Source organism: Ctenocephalides felis, unplaced genomic scaffold, assembly GCF_003426905.1.
Source record: "Ctenocephalides felis isolate EL2017-DRISC unplaced genomic scaffold, ASM342690v1 CF-g0.4_SCAFFOLD_01886, whole genome shotgun sequence".
NCBI classification, from domain to species: domain Eukaryota; kingdom Metazoa; phylum Arthropoda; class Insecta; order Siphonaptera; family Pulicidae; genus Ctenocephalides; species Ctenocephalides felis.
In genome coordinates, this window is record NW_020538040.1 from 36,309,205 (window position 1) to 36,325,700 (window position 16,496).

General features: G+C 30.8%; 1 protein-coding gene across 2 annotated transcripts in view; it reads left to right on the top strand.

Annotated features, from left to right (window-relative positions):
- The first annotated feature begins 8,452 nt into the window (after nt 1–8,452).
- LOC113377041 (carboxyl-terminal PDZ ligand of neuronal nitric oxide synthase protein) overlaps nt 8,453–16,496 on the top strand; it is a 68,400-nt gene continuing 60,356 nt past the window's right edge. For both annotated transcript variants that reach the window (XM_026617208.1, XM_026617207.1), the window contains exon 1: nt 8,453–8,731. The gene's annotated coding sequence lies outside the window, so the exon portion shown is untranslated. The remainder of the gene's footprint in view (nt 8,732–16,496) is intronic.

The following is a 16,496-nucleotide window of genomic DNA, read 5'->3' on the forward strand; positions in this document are numbered from 1 at the left end:
TGTTGAAAGTTCATACCCCGAAATCTGAACTTCAAATGTAGAATGAAGTAACAAACAGTAAAATATTGCAAATATTTTCCATTCTCAACTAATATTTGAAGTCATAACAAATTTTTATTTATTTAACTTCAAACATAAAAAGGAGTACCGAATGAAATATTGCTGTATGTTAGAATTAAGGTGCAGCTGATTGAATTTTACAGTACCAAGGAATTAGTAACTATTTCAAAGATAATGCTTTCACGATTTTTATGATGGAGTAAATTTTACGTACAAATTCATATTCAACTGCATGGTTCGCTCAGTTATTATTAATCATTTATGACAAATAAGTCTATTAAGTTATATACGTGTGATATAATTCTTAGATTTCAATTTATCTGTAGGTCTTTTTAATGTAATGAAAAGAACAGAAGGAAAAACATTTCTTGGTTTCACTCCACTATATATTGAAATTATTGAATGTTTATACTAGCAATTTGTTAATCGTGATTTTTAAGGTAATATGTTATATATGATATGAAACTGCATACTTATGCATAAGCAGTAACTCTATGCACAAAAAACATATGCCATTGAAATGCCAACTGCATATCTAAATGATGAAAGAAAAATCTTATAAAGTACATTTTAAATATTGGTTTATGAATAGATTAAATGAATTTTACTTTCAAGACAGAACATGGTCGATTTGCATATCGGTATACTTATTATACAACTACTGGTCAAATTACTTGTTGTTTTCACAGTTTATTTTTTGTGCTACTGCCTAATTGTTTACCATTCATCTAATGACAAGTACTTTTATTTTGATGTCTTTTGTTTTATACAATTAAATTTGGCCCAATTGAGCTGTTAATTGACTACAAAATAAACTTTAAGTATATTTATGATTGTTAATTAGTTAGTAAACTATCATTGAAATATTGCACAGTTTTTTCACTGTTTCTTGTTTTTTTTTTATTTTATTGCAAATTATTTATTACTACCACAGAATCTAGTTGTAGTCCAGTCATTTAAGCTTAAATTAGGTAAGAATCTCGGAATTCGAGATACCCAGCTGTAAGTCTGTAAAAACTGTATATTGGCACCCTAAAAGTTGTCTCAAAACCTATATATGTTGTACCATATGTAGGTTTTGAAACAATTTTGAGGGTGTCAATATACAATATTTATAGACTTACAGCTGGGTATCTCGAATTCCGACTTGAACTTACTATAATGACTGGACTATTGTGTCATTTTGCCTTAAGGAAAGTTACATGAACTTATGGAGCGTCCATTAATCACGTTAGGTTTTTAGGGGAGAGTGGGGGAGTTTGACAAAAAATCACAAAATATCACGTGGGGGAGGGGGCGTAATTTTGAATATCACCAAGGAGGAGGGTTGGGGGTCCAAACATCCTTAAAAAGTCTATCACGTGATTAATGGACGCCCCCTTACCGAAAATAGCCGACGTAATCATAAGAATTTATACTTAGCTCATAAATAAAATTTTCAACTATTTATTTCGAAAATAAAGTTTTCTCTTACACTAAGCCAGTGGTCGGGAAACCGGGGTAAACTACTCCAAATGGGGTAAAAATTGACTTTTTGAGGGAAAAAATATATTTTCGATTTGCGATCACTTGGGGTAATAATTAGTTTTTGCTTTTTGGTAAAGGCCAGTCGGGTCGTTTCTCCGTAATTAAACCTTGAATGTTTTTACCGTTTTGACGAAACTTTTTATGAAAGCAGAGTTTAACGTTTTAATGATCATACTGAAGTATTATGGGCCTTCGAAATCGAAAAATTGTCTGGTGTTAAACTTCTATCGTGACTATGCTACTTACATTTAGTTTAACTCTACTTTTACATAATAATGTTTATAAAAAATAAATCATTTCTTATTGATTAAAAATAAATCGTTTCTTTTTTATTAAGAAAGCATAGTTATATCGTATGTGATTGCTGATAAATATAGAGCGCGTCCTATTTATGAAGCATATAATCATTTTATATGTAGGAATGCGGAAGATGCATGTAACTGCATAATATTTCTGTGACAGCTTATTAACTTCACATTTAGTCTTCTCCGTAAAAATTAACTCAATTGCGAAAATATAACATGCCCTATATTCATTCTATATTTCCGGCTGTCTGACACGCAATACAATACTGAAGTTCCTGTCTGATCTGTTTCCGAACAACAGTTAAGAGCTAATGATTGTTAAAAATCATAAATAAATGAATTACTAAATTAAATCATGTTAAAAAATTTATGTATCTATACATATTACTATGAATTGATAATCAAATATGGAAACCAAACATTGTTGAAAAATTTGAAATTGTTTTAAAAATCAAAAAAATAAAATAGTAATTATGTTAAAACCACGAAAATTGATTAATATAAATTTTTCCGCCAAACAATCCCATTTATAATTTTGTTTTCTTGGCGTTTCGAAAAATTGGGAAAATGTGTGTATGCGAACCAAAACTTTCGTTTCCGTCGTTTTCTTAAAAAACGGCTACACCGATTTCAAAAATTCAAAAACCATTTTATAAGACCTGGCATTGCTGATTTTGTTTAAAACTACAAATTTTTTGTCAATGTTTTCATAGAAGGTCGAAAGATATCAGTTAAGAATAGCGCCGATTAGTTTTTTTTTGTTAAGAACGGTCGTGTCGTTTCTTTGCAATTAATTATTAAGAAATTTTGACGATTTTGATGAAACTTTGTATGGCAATGCACTTCATAGCCTAAAAACAGACACATACCATAAGGGTTCGAATTATAAAAATTCATCAAAAGATTGATTAATGAGCCACGCACGCTAGTAATCTACGCTAATCTATGTTCATTCCGTTTGTGTTTTGTATGCTTATTGTAAGTAGAATAAATATTTTAAATAAATTAATTCTATTTTGACATTTATAGATATTGTAAGTTTGTTTGCATGTGAAGTTTAATAAAATATCACATTGATTAGTTTAGTGTAGCGGTTGGAAAACTTTTAATTATTACCCCAAAATATTTTTGTCTAAGTTGATATTACCCCTATGGCAAAGAGAGATTCACCCCTATACCGACAACTACGTAATAAATACAGTATATCAATTGAAAATATATTTTTTTGTCCTCAAAAAGTCAATTTTTACTCCATTTAGGGTAATTCACCCCGGTTCTCCGACCACTCGCATCAACGCTTGTTCTTATCGAGTTTTAAATTAAACCGATTTCAGCGGTTCAGCCGTTTTGGAGGAAACGTCGTCTAAAGGTCAAATTTTGGACTCATACTTGGTATTACACACGTACTTTTTCCTATTTTAGTCTCAAACGATTCATAATGACTTGAAACATCGAAAATTCATAAAATTAGCTAGTCGGATTTTGTGGCAAAAGTATAAACAAATTCAGGAAGTTAAAAATTTAAAATGATTGACATTTATTGAACGTTTCGTGATGGATTGCCATCCCTCGATTACTCTTGTCGGGTAAGGAGTCGAAATCTTCTGGGGTGGATTATTCTTTGATACTTATAAACCTGTGTTTTTGCATGTTTAAAGTTTCCCTGAATTTTGAAGTATTTAACACTTAACCTACCAAGGCCGCTCAAATTGACCGTTTCAAACTTCGCATATAACTTAGATATTTTTAAACGTTAAAATACCATTATCAAACTATATGACAGTTTTTAGAATATACTAATAATATTTTCTTCACTGTTTGATTTTAATTATATTTTCTATTTTCCGGAAAAAAATTGTTATAAACACCACGGTCGGTCAATTTGACCGGTGGAAAATAATGTTATTTAGGGAGTTGTTTTCATCGAAATGTAGGTGAGATTTATACAAAATATACCAAATGAATCAAATAAACCAGATAAATTTAACATAAAGTTCTGGATGTGTGTGTCACTAGTAAATATGGTTTGCCCTATTTAGGAAATGACAAGGGGGGAGATTGTTCAATTCTTCAATTGTTTAGTTTGTTGTTTGAAAACTGATAAATTATTTCACAAATTTTGAAAGGAATGGTATAAACCAAATTTTATACTCTCACAATATATAAAAATAACCGAAAAGCATTTTTAGGCACGAATTTTTGTTACAGTTAATTTTTTAACTCGGCGATGGATATTCAAAATTTCAAGAAAATCAAGCTTTTATCAACATGGTGGGGATGGGGACCGTAATTCTAAATTTAAAAATAAAAATCAATTAATATCGTTGCAGCAATAATAAGTTATAATTACGGATTTATGAGTTGTGTAAAAAATCTAATTTCTAATTGGAATAAGAAGTGATCAATCAGTAGTAAAAATCATTTATTGAGTAATAGGGCACGAAACTCCTCGAAGTTAAAATATTTTTTGTGACATATAGAAGTAAAATATGATTTTTTTTGCGAAAAAATTCGATTTCCTTTTTTTTGTTTTCTCTACGTTTCAAGTCATTCTGAATCGAATGATACCAAATTTGGAAAAGAGCCTATTTTTGACTTTTTTTCGATGTTTTTTTTCAAAAACGGCTAGACCGATTTCAAAAAGCCATTCGATGTAACTCGATAAGGACTAGCTCAGTTTTGTGCGACGATCGGGCGAGCAGTTTCTTTGCAATTAGCAGAAAAGTGTAAAATTGGTAGTACATGATTTAGCTAACAAATTTTAATCGTTTTTAGAAGTTCAAAAACTGTTTGAAAGATATTGATAGAGAGTCGCGTTGATTAGTTTTTGGTACAGATCTGTCGGGCTGTTTATTCGTAATTAAATGTTTAAAACATTTTTTGACGATTTTTATGAAACTTTGTATAATGATAGATTTTATATTCTTAAATTATAACATATGAAAATATTATATAAGCCCTACGAATCAAAGATTATACTTTCGCCGAGCGATTCTAATAAGAATCTATGCCGAAGCATATATGCACGTTTTCTGGTGTTTCATAGGGAGCTACTAATTACAGTTGAGGTCCACACTTGAATAAAATACATACATTTTTAAAACACGAAATTGATGAAATAAAATGTGTTAAACTAGTTAATTTATTAAAGTTCGAAATACATTGATTAGAAATCGTATTGCTTTATTTTAAGTGAAAGCGAAAATGTTATTTTTGAAATAAACAGTTGAATATTTTATCTGAATATCTGTATCTCATATTTCTTTGATATTTTAGTGTAGACATGAATTTTAGGCCATTTTTAAATCATTGGTAAGAAGGCACTACATTTTTGTCATATTTTTTAACTTCCAATAATCGCAAAAAAATCGGAAATGAAAATGTTTGCATATTTTTACGTTTCAAAAGTTTCTGAACATTTTGGCATACTTTAGGAAAAAAATGGATGTATGTGTGTTTGTGAGTATGTACGTATGTTTGGATACAAATTTTCGTCCACGATTTCAGGCGCATCGATCAACTGATTTGAATAATTAAAAAAAAACATTCGATTCCTACTGATAAGGAGACATGCTGATTAGTTTTTGGCAAAGGCAGGTGTAGCCGTTTTGGAGATACGGTTCAAAAAGTGCCAAAAATGGTATTTTAGTTTGAGATAACGGAGCGTCCGATTTAAATAATTTAAAAACGTTTTACTGGTATTGATTATAAATAAACAATTGGTAAAATTTTTGTAAAGGCGTCTCCGGAGATCCAATAAATGAAGTAACTAGTGGTGTATGGCATCGTGCCTTAAGGCAAATTGCTGGAACTTCCCGTACCGTAATGATATATTCGAGAAATTTTAAACGTTTTCAAATATATTATTACAAATAGTGTAACTTTCATTATTTTTGCTATCTTGTTATATCTGAGCACAAATCAAATGTAAATCATAAAAAAATCAATTTATCTCCAGAACATTAACAATCGTCATTTCATTTCGAATTCAATTTAAAAAAAAAATAGTTGCCTAATTTACATAAAATTGAAAAAGCTTCCGTATAGCCACAGTCTAAACGCATTTGCAAATAATTCTGTGCGACATTTTCACTTATACTGTGCTTACCTTGGCGGCATTTTCACATTTTTCTATAGTTTTCACAAAATTGTAAAAGTGCTCCCGCACAGAACAGTATAAACGCACTTGGGTAAACATTTGTACCAGAGTGGCGCTTAGACTGTGCTTAGCCAGGGCAATTTTTTTGAACTTTTAATCCAAAATTACAAAAATATTTTGTAAAAAAAAAAATTAGAGACAAATTTTTTTTTCCAAAAGCAATTATTTTGTTGAAACAAGCAGAAAGTTCTTTGAATCATTTAAATCGGACGCTTAGATCTCTCAAAAACTGCAATTTTTTTAACATTTAACTCTGTATCTCCGAAACCGCTGGGCCTACCTTTGCCAAAAACTAATAACCACTTTTCCCCGTCATTACGAACTGAATGTTTTTTGGATCATACAAGTCGGATGATCCGTTCTCTCAAAAACTCGATTTCTATTTTCTGCACTCTTTGCTCCATATCTCCGTAACGACTGGACTTGCCTTTGCCAAAAACTAATCAACACATCTCCCTATCAATAGGAATCGAATGTTTTTTGAACCATTGAAATCGGTTGATTCTTGCGCCCGAAAATGTGAACGAAAAAGTGCGGACATACAAAACATACACACACACACACATCCATTTTTTCTGAGGTATGCCAAAATGTTTAGAAACCTTCAAAACGTCGAGAAATGCAAAAATTTTCATTTTCGATTTTCAGCCCATTACTATAACTTTTCTACGGGAAGTTAAAAAATAATACCATTAGGCGGTCAAAAATAAACATTAGACATATGTACATCGTATTATTAGATATTTTATAAAGATTATAATGATAAGTACAATTTTTGTACATTTCTATTGGTACCTTACTACACGTTAGACGACTACGCGGCGCTCACGCGCTTTGATATTTCGACTCCAAATGCAGCGCGATTGCTTAAAAAAATGTTTACAATTTTCATAATAAATACAAAATATAACTAGTGGGGTGGGTGGCATCGTGCCTTAAGGCAAATTGCTGGAACTTCCCGTACCGTAACAAAATGTTCGAGGAATACTGAATGTTTTCAAATAGATCATTATAAATATTGTAACATTGTCTAATATTTATAAGAATTATATAAACTGAATAGCAAAGTTGAAATTATTTGTAAAGTATATTAGAACTATAGTCAGAATTAAAAATAAAATCTGAATTATTTTCGATATACAAAAAAATTAAAAAAAAAAAAAAAAAGTTGAAACAAGAATTTTTTTTCCAAAATTAATTATTTTGTTAAGATAAGCAGAAAGTTCTTTGAATCATTTAAATCAGACGCTTAGTTATTTCGAAAACTGCCATTTTTTACATATTTAGCTCCGTATCTTCGGAATAAACACTTCTCCCAATCATTACTAATTGAATGTTTTTTAGATCATTCAAATCGGATACTCCGTTCTCTCAAAAAGTCGATTTCTATTTTCTGCACTCTTTGCTTCGTATCTCCGAAACGGCTGGATCTGCCTTAGCCAAAAACTATTCAGCTCTTCTCCCTATCAATAGGAATCAAATGTTTTTTGAACCATTCAAATCGGTTGATCCGTGCGCCCGAAAACGTGACTGGAAATATGTATCCATACATACATACACACATCCATTTTTTTTGAGGTATGCCAAAATGTTCAGAAACCTTCAAAACGTCGAGAAATGCAAAAATTTTCATTTTTAGTTTTCGGCCCATTACTATAACTTTTCTACGGGAAGTTAAAAAATAATACCATTAGGCGGTCAAAAATAAACATTAGACATATGTACATCGTATTATCAGATATTTTATAAAGATTATAATAATAAGTACAAATTTTGTGTACATTTCTATTGGTACCTTACTACACGTTAGACGACTACGCGTAGTACTAAACTACAACCACTAAAAAAATGTGTACAATGTTCATAATAAATACAAAATATAAAAAAATCTAGTTTTCCAAAAATGACAATTTTTTAAAAAAAATTCAAAATTTCTCAAAAATCTAATTATTTTAAAGTTTTGCAAAGATTTTTTTAATAATTTAGTTTTCTATACGGGAAGTTCCAGTAATTTGCCTTAAGGCACGATGCCATGCACCCCACTAGTTTGTTTTATGTTAATTATAGATTTTGACTATATCTTTCTCAGCACGACTTATGTCAAGACATACAGGTATTCCTAGCATTCGTTTCGAGCACGAGTAATGGACAAAAGGAACTTCCATATGAGATTAAAAAAAAAGCGCTTCAGATAACATTGTCTGGATACGGATTCCTAGTAGAATCTCGATGGGTTCTCGTCGTGCAAATGACCGAGCTATGGGATCGTACAACTCCGCTCACGCCGAGCATTTCCGACCGTGTGATCCATCTGCGAGTGGCAAGTGCATTGTTGTTAGTGCTGTGTCTAGCTTCCACGCTGAAGGCGAGATATCAGTGATGCCTCAGCGGTGTTATTAGAGCGTGCTTTCGACCACGCGCTTTTTGTCTAAAAAAATTACTTCAGTATTATATTAATTTAAAGTTTCAGTGGATATTTGTGATAAAATGTTGTTTAGAAAATAAAATGTTAAACCGTTTAGTGAGACATGGAAGTATTTTGTTCACAAAACACGAAAGACATATCAACAGTGTTGTTTGTTGCATTCAGTGAGTGAAGTTTGTGAGAATTGTGATGAATTAAACGTAATTTCAGTCGTGCAACTTGCCGGACCTAATATTTGTATGAATAGAGAAACCGGTAAGAAATTTTCGCTGCATATATATATATATATATATATATATATATATACACCTAAGTCTCTTTTTTACACGGTAGATTGGTTCCAGAAGAAGCCGTGTAAAAAAAGACATTGATCTTATACAAAAATGGGTGATTTGTTCCTAATCTCTAAAACCTATTAAAATTAGTGAAAAACAAGAATATTTAAGAACAAGAATTCATGTTTATTTTATTAAATCAAATATATAATGCTTATTTTCACAAGCATAGTAATTAATGATAAAAAAGATATGCACTCTAATCTTAAAAGTAATATAATAATATAATAATAATAATAATAATAAGAAAAATTGTTTGTACGCGCTAAAGGGGAATTCACTTAAAGATTTAAGCTAGTGTTCGCAAACTATCGATACTATCGATGGTTTCAGACTTTTTTCTTTAATAAATACTTTTTTGTGATATCAACATACTTCGCAAAAATTAAATTTGACAAAAAAAAAATTAAGTACATAACATTTCAAATCGTGCTAAATGGAATAAAATCGTGTAAAAAAATTAAAAATATTCAATTTTCAAACCGTGTACAAAAAGACCGTGTAAAAACAGACTTAGGTATATATATATATATATATATATATATACATATATTGTTTTTTTTTTAAAGTTGCATGATTAAAAGCATGAAGTTGAATTGAATTCAATAAGTTTTAGGACTTTACGCACACGAATCTTGATTTTATCTCTGAATTTTATTTATATAATTTTATTATAGTAGTATGTTTCTTTTGTCTTATGTTTCTTCTATATTAATTTTATTTACCTGTTGTTTTCAAGTAACAACATATGATTGCTTGACAACATCGCGAACATGGCAACGGTGTTCGCGAGTTAACGCATTACACCGTTTGTCCCTAGCGTCTATCGTACGCGGTCATTTTGATTTGTATAAAACTATATAAACACTATTAACATATAAATTATACACAAACAGATATTCAATACATACTATATATACCATGTAATATACATGTACAGGACCGGCGATAGGGTCTTCAGCGCCCGCATACCATTTTTTCCCAAGCGCCTCCCCCCCCTTCTATTTTTCAAAATGTTTTTACGGTTTGTCATTGAAATTCTATGAAAAAGTACGTTATTTTTTGTTTGTTCGGGACAGTCCCGGATTTCCACCTTGTGTTCCGGGTTTTTCTAAAAACAATATTTGCCCCGGATTTATATCTTTTGTCCCGGATTGTCCCAGGTTTTCGAAAAGTATAGAAATAATTCGAAGAAAATTGAACACAATTTTATACCCTTTCCCCGGATTTTTCCACCTTGTGTCCCGGGTTTTTCTAAAAGCAATATTTGCCCCGGATTCAGATTTTTTGTCCCGGATTGTCCGGATTTTCGAAAAGTATAGAAATAATTTAAAGGAAATTGAATGGAATTTTATACTAAAATCAAAATCGAAAAAACATATATATATCCAAAAATAATAGATATGAAATAATAAAATAACTAGTGGTGTATGGCATTGTGCCTTAGGGCAAATTGCTGTAACTTCGCGTACGAAAAATATTGAATGTTTTTAAATAGATTTTTATGATTGTAACTTTCATTATTTTTATTTTATAAAAAGTAAATAAACAAACTTAATCAATCGGATTTAAAATGAAGATGAATAAATAATAATAATAAGAAAATGAAGATTATTCTCTAATATTTCTAAGTATTATATAAACTGAATTGCAAAGTTAAAATTATTTTTTTGAAGTATATAAGTGAAGTTTAAAACTTTAGCAAGAATTGAAATTAAAATCTAAATTATTTTCAATATACAAAAAAATAATCGAAAGCAATTGTTTCGTCAACACAAGCAAAAAGTTTTTCGAACCATTCAATTCGGATGCTTATTTCTCTCAAAAACTGCCATTTTTTGTATAATTAGCCCTGTATCTTCGAAATGGCTGGGCCTGTCTTTGCCAAAAACTAATCACCATTTCTCCCAATCATTACTAATTGAATGTTTTTTAGATCATTCAAATCGGATGCTCCGTTCTCTCAAAAACTCGATTTCTATTTTCTGCACTCCTTGCTCTGTATCTCCGTAACCACTGGACCTACCTTTACCAAAAACTAATCAGCACATCTCCCTATCAATAGGAATCGAATGTTTTTTGAACCATTCAAATCGGTCTATCCGTGCGCCAGGAAACGTGGACGAAAAAATGCGGACATACAAAACACACACACATCCATTTTTTTTTAGATATGCCAAAACGTTCAGAAACCTCTGAAACGTGAAGATATGCAAAAATATTTATTTTCGATTTCCGACCCATTACTATAACTTACCCTACGGGAAGTTAATAATAAAGTTCTTACTAGAAGTCAGTATTTCTCATTTAAAAAAAACGGGTTTGACTTTAAAAAAATATGGTCACCTTATAATATATTATATATTATATATCCGAATCTCTTGGGCATTCAGAGTAGCGCCGGCCCTATTCACACATATATATATATATATATATATATATATATATATATATATATATACATACATATATATACATACACATACACATACATACATTCACACGTATACAAAGGGGTGATTTGTTCGAAGACAATCTGAGATAATCACGAGATTTGAATGTCACAGATAATCCGCGTCTTATTACAGCGAGGTACATCAAAGGGAAAACTAAATGGAACATGAGCAATCACTGCTGATTGATGTCAAGGTGAACACACTTTGACTGGGGCTATTTTTTTACGGACGGATATTATGTTCACTATAATAATAATAAATAGTTCATGGTATGAGAGCACCACAGAATTAATGATTTGCCTCCCCTTATTTATTATGCTCACTAACTAATTAACAACCATTAATCACTTTTTATTATTTTTTTATGAATTTTTCTTCACAAACTTCTGCTTCCATGCTTCTTGGTCCTGTGTTTCGGCTTTCAGTTCCATGTATTTTCTCTTCTCGCGTAAGTCGTCAATCGTCTGCATTCTTCTTCTTCCCATTCATTCCTTTCAGTCCTTTTATTTTACCATCGACGACGGCGTGCAGGAGGCACTATTTTTGCAACTACCGGTTCAACCCCCACCTCGGCCAACTTGATATCACCTCATCTCTTAAAAAAAATCTCATCAGGTAGAGAAATGTCAACCACTGTTCTTTATAATAACAATATGAAGAAACATCATACCACAAGCCCTCATAGAATGTATGTATATATATAGTGCTGATTGCTTTTAAGGGGGTTGTTTGGTTTTTTTTTCGATTTTGAGATTTTTTGATATTATGAAAGCTAAGAACCTTAGAATTATTTAAAAAAAATCATCTCAATATCTATTTTTTTGACGAAGTTATAGATATATATATCTCTATATGTATGATCCTCTGAAACCGTTTTTTTCATCGCTCCGGAGCTATTGTATGCCAGCTGCTCTCTTTTTCATTATAATACCTCATGCACATGACCTTTTTAATGTGTCAGCATCTTTGAACACCATGGTGTATTTAGTACATTAAATTAAATGGTGTATTTAGTACATTATATTAAAAACTTTAAATACGTTTTTCTCAAATTGACTTTTTTCAATGCGGTGCCACAAATTAAAAAAAAACTACAATTCGGATTGACTTTCATTTTTTTTAATTTGTTCACCACTGCAATACCTAGTCCCCCTACCTCAAACAACTTCATAACATTACTCAAAAAAAATTGCGAAGCTTCTCGTCCCAAAAAAATGCCCTTTTTAACACTTGGTTTTTAAATAGCTGCCATTTTTTTCCTTCTTGCTTTTTTTCTTTCATTTTGGTAGGAGGACTGGATTCAAGCTTCTTCTTCAACGTAGTTTCGTTTTTTTTTGTTTCAGGCGATGCGCAACGGATTTATCTGTGGCACCGCAAAAGAGATCGATTTTGCAATGCCCACTTTGGCGCCCCCTGGTTAACAAATGACGGCGACAAAAAAAATATATAAAATTTCTTAATATTCTTTGATTTTGTAATTTTAGTTTAAAAAAACCGCATGTCTCTATGATAAATACATTTCGAGAAAAACAAAAACAAATACCTTGCACTTTTTGTAACAAAAAAAAGAACAACCCCCTTAAAACACGCCATACCAAACTATATCCCGATCAACTCGTATCGAAAATTGGAACACACTTATAATAACATTATTAAGTAAACTTGATTTCTTATAATAACAATATGTTAAGGAATTACATCACGACTCATCATATAATTTATGTATATATAGTTCTGATTGTCCGATCCAGTTTACTTTTCTTTTCAGGATTGTGCTCAGTAGAATCCTTTCTTCGCCCACTCGTCTCAGGACTTTTTCATTTGTTATCTTGTCTGTCTACTTTAGCTTCTCCATTCGCCTCCAGCACCACACACATGTTCACTATAATACCAAATATCTGTATATGCGTAGGTTGTTTGATCATATCTTTCGATGATATATACATCTATCCCCCGCTTTACTCGGAAGAGGTTCCATAAAAAATCGTGTAAGTCCAAAAATTTACCGTGCAAAACGTATATCACTATAAGAAAGCCTTTTTTGTCGGTTTTTAACATGATGAATAACAAACACATTGGATGAGAAATAAATATTAATATATTTAATATCAATACATTTAATAATTTATAACAACATTAATTGGTTTCAATAATCAAACAGGTATAAACAAAATAATCTTCGTATACCTCTTCGTATTGAGAATTCACATAAACACTATTTAAAAACAAATTTTTAAAACCTTCATGCTCTTTGTTTTGGTATTTCAAACACACCATCTTGTACGCACATAAAATTTAGTTTTGATCATAAAACAGTTCCCATCTTAAGAATCCGTAACTGTAACATGCATTTTGTAGGGTTGTATTTTGACAATAAAACAACGAAAATGTTATCGTAGATGCAAGCAAATTATAGTTTATAATTTCTAAAAAAATAAAATTATTTTTTAATATCAATACCGTGTAAAACGGGGGATAGATGTACTAACTATTTGATATAAAATTAACCCTTTGCACTCGGCACTTAGGGGGCGACCATTAATAACGTGAGCGAGTTTTTAAGGATTTTTGGACCCTCCCTCCCCCTTGGTGACACAAGGTGATATTCAAAATTACCCCCCCTCAAACATCACATGTATTTTAGTTACGAGATAAAACTGTAAAAATTTTGATTTTTTTAAAAAATGTTTGATTTTTTTTTTAAAAAATAAGTTAAAAAATAAATTCACGTGATATCTTACTATTCCCCATCCTTCCCCCACGTGATATTTCGTGATTTTTTGTCAAACCCCCCCTCCCCCTAAAAACCCCACGTGATAATGGACGCCCCCTTACCTTCTGTAAAAATTATCTTATTGTGTACATTACGCAATTTGGTTGACATGAATTAGTGGACATTGAAGAACACATATTTGCAAAAATATCCAAGTTCATATTCTGCAACACGTTAAAGTTTAAATTTATAATTCCTTAACACGTCTAATAATTTTTTATCATTTCACACAAAAGTGGTATATATCATTCTTCTTTAATGAAAATGTTGCTTTACGAATTGCTCGAAGAAAAACGTGATTATATAATGAAAGAGGGGTAAATACTTTGAAAATACTTGATAGTAAATTTGGAAAGAAAACACTGTTTTATTGACTTTGGAAGATAATAATAGATGGAAAATCAATAAAATTGTTCTTCAGAAATGCTTGGCGAACCGCAGAAAAGTATTTAATGGGCCGCATGAAGCCCGCGCGCCGCCGGTTGCTCATTGGTGATCTATTGTATTCGACGCTTCATTACGAACTGAGCCGAGTTTCCCAGAAGAGACAGCCGAGTGACATGCTAGACTGACAAGAATTGATGACGTTTCCCAAAAAGGGCGCAAAGGGTTAATATGATAGTTTCTGTACTTTTCATTTATTATATCTCATTCCCGAAGCAATATTGAATTTTCAACAGTTTTTCATTTTGTCCAATCAGAATTGACATTAATAATAATGGAACTGTTACGGACGGAATAGACATTTTGAGTGAAATGCGAATTATATAATAAGAAAAAGCAAATAAATAAAGGATAAAATCATTTATCTCCCCCGCAATTGTCTCATTTCCTATAAATCGAGTACAAAATTATAGTGTAGTATTGTAGCATAATCCGGAAAACCAATTTAGTTTGTTTACTGTAATTTGAAATTTTGAACAAACTATTATTTTGTTCGAAATACATAGATTTCGTTTTAGTGTATATAATATTGTACACTAGTCGTGATGTGTTAGGCCCTTTGTCTTGTCATGTGTGAAGTGCACCATCCTATAATAATATAAAAACTCGAGCAAACGGAAGAAGCGTTCGGGCCGTATGACTCCGGTGTGGGACACTCGCAATAAAATTAGTCATACAATCTATGTGCACGAAGCAGATTTTCTGATATATATATATATATATATATATATATATATATGTGTGTGTATGTGTGTGTGTGTGTACAGGGTATCTCAGAATTTAACATCAAGCTGAAACGGAGTGATGGTATGACCTTAACTGTCCTGAAAAAAATTAGAGAATAATTATCTCACGTTGTTTATTTATTTATTTATTTATTTTCAAATATATAGCCCACAGATTTTTTCCAAGAGGACTCAAAAATACAATTATTTTACATGATGAATAACAATTAAAATGTATACAAAATTACAATATATATAGTTATTAACATAAAATTACATATAATGCAAAATATAACAATATTATTTATAAACAGAATAAGATAAAATAGTGGGATATTTGAAAAGAAAATAAAAAGGATAACTTGTGCAGATGGAGATTATTTGATTAGGCGAAGTGTTGTGAATATCTATTTCATTATTAATTAAGTTAAAGTTAGAGGACATAAGTAAAATAGGCGAATTTAAGAGAGAATTAGATTTAGAAGTAGGATAATTGAAAAATAATTGTGAACGCGTAGATAGCCTTGGAACATTAAAAGATAGTTGATTAAGAATAAGAGGACAGTCTATAGAATTATTGCAAAGTTTAAATAAGAATATAATTGTACAGATAAATCGACGTGAGGCAAGGGAAGGAATACCAAATTTTTTTAGTAAAGTGTTGTGGTCAAAGCCACGTTTAGGGTAAATTTTATATGTTTTATAATAAAGATACTTCAGAAATTTTCGCTGAACCTTCTCTATCGCATCAGAGTTGTTGATTTGACGAGGATACCAAATAATCGAACCATATTCTAATTTTGAACGTACAATAGAATAGTACATGCAAAGAAGTGCATTGTTAGAATTGAATTGTTTACAATTTCTCATTATCAAACCTAAAGACTTATGTGCTCTATTACAAATATCAGTTATATGATCCGTGAAAAACAAACCGATTCGTTCTTAGGTAATTATGAGCTTCTAAGTGCAACCCAGAGTTTTGGTGAAATTTTGACCAAGTTTCGGTTATTGTGGAAATGTTTTTGGGCATTCATTGATATTGAAAATTAAAAAAATGTATGATCACAAAAACTGCTTTCTTTATTATTATTTCTTTTTACTATATTTTAATGTGTATATATTAATTAGTGCCTCTCATTTTTTGTGTTTTATTTGAATTATTTGTATGGACTGAATGTGAGTCAAACCAAGACTCGAAACATATACTATTCTAATAAAGACATTCTTCTTTTTCAAATTCTTTCTATCATTGGATGAATGCCCAAAAACATATCATTGTATATC